The sequence below is a fragment of the Gopherus flavomarginatus genome, chromosome 18 (assembly GCF_025201925.1).
Source record: "Gopherus flavomarginatus isolate rGopFla2 chromosome 18, rGopFla2.mat.asm, whole genome shotgun sequence".
In the NCBI taxonomy this organism is placed as follows: Eukaryota; Metazoa; Chordata; order Testudines; family Testudinidae; genus Gopherus; species Gopherus flavomarginatus.
Window position 1 is genome coordinate 12,414,182 of NC_066634.1, and position 1,177 is coordinate 12,415,358.

A 1,177-nucleotide genomic window follows, 5' to 3' on the forward strand; every position below is an offset into this window, starting at 1 on the left:
CTACCTCCCAGCAGCCAACCACACCTCCCCAGGCTTTGCAGAATGAAGGGTGGTGCTCTACTAACCCCACTTAGCCGCACAGCTTCTTCCCTGCCTTCCTCAGCTCAACTTTCCTCTATTGCCCCATTCCTGCCTCACTTCCTCCTTTGGCCAGTCACGCAAAGGAGCCCAGCAGGAAGTGAGAGCCTCTATAGGCCAACCTCCAACAGCAGAGGTGGCCAAGCCACAAGCCTCCAAATGGTGACTGGCCTAACTACTCTAGGTTCTCCAGCCTGACACCAAGGTGCTTTCTCCACTGCTGTCAGCATCCTCTGTCATGCAGGGGTTGGAGTTATCCCAGGGACAGGCCAATAGGAGGAGTGCCCTTTCTGAACAACAAGGGGATCTGGGAAAAGGAAGCCAGCATGTTTCTGCCTGGTTTTGAACCAGGGACCTTTTGCGTGTTAGGCAAATGTGATAACCACTACACTACAGAAACTCCACCTACTGGGTTGTTGCTCACTCTGGCACAGACCGATGGACAAATCTAGAGAATGTGGTGGTAGCCCCTCGATAGGTCAGCTGGCGGAGCAGAGGACTGGAGCCAGCACTCAGGAAGTCGTCCTTACCTCGCCCGTGTGACTCCAGCTTGAGGGAGAGCTTCTTTTTCTTCTCCTTGCTGACAAAGAGCAAGAGAAGAATGAAAGGTCAGGTGGGCCAACTCGGTGCAGAAGCCCATGCTGTCTTTTCCTGCTGCATAGCCTGAAATGAGGGACTCGTGGCAGTTAAAGGAACTGCTGCACTCTCAGAAAACATCCCGCCCGTGCATAAAGGAGGATAGAAGAGCCTGTTAGTCTAGCACGCTCCCAACTGAACTGTTTCAGCAGCTGCTAGGTTTCTTTTTGGCCTGTTACTTTTCTGTCTGGGATGTTGTTGTCAGCTGTGGCACAGAAAAAGGACGTCATTGCGAGCTGCCCATGAAGATAAGATTAACTTTTGCCTTCCTTGCTCGGCTTTACTTGCTTCCTCACCCTATTCCTGCCTTAGTTCCTGTGTTACCTGAAGGCAACGGGGGCCCAGCAGTACGAAGAGGAAGTTAGACAGCTAGACCCTGGTGGCAAAAGTTCTACCACCGCTTGCCACCCCACTCTCTTCTCCCAGCTTCACATATTGACCGCCAGGGACTTGGTGCCCAGCA

At 52.8% G+C, this 1,177-nt stretch overlaps 1 non-coding gene across 1 annotated transcript; it reads right to left on the reverse strand.

Moving 5' to 3' along the window:
* Positions 1–405: 405 nt before the first annotated feature.
* Positions 406–478, reverse strand: TRNAV-AAC (transfer RNA valine (anticodon AAC)). Its single transcript has one exon. It is a non-coding gene; the product is annotated as a tRNA-Val (tRNA).
* Between the last annotated feature and the right edge of the window lie 699 nt (positions 479–1,177).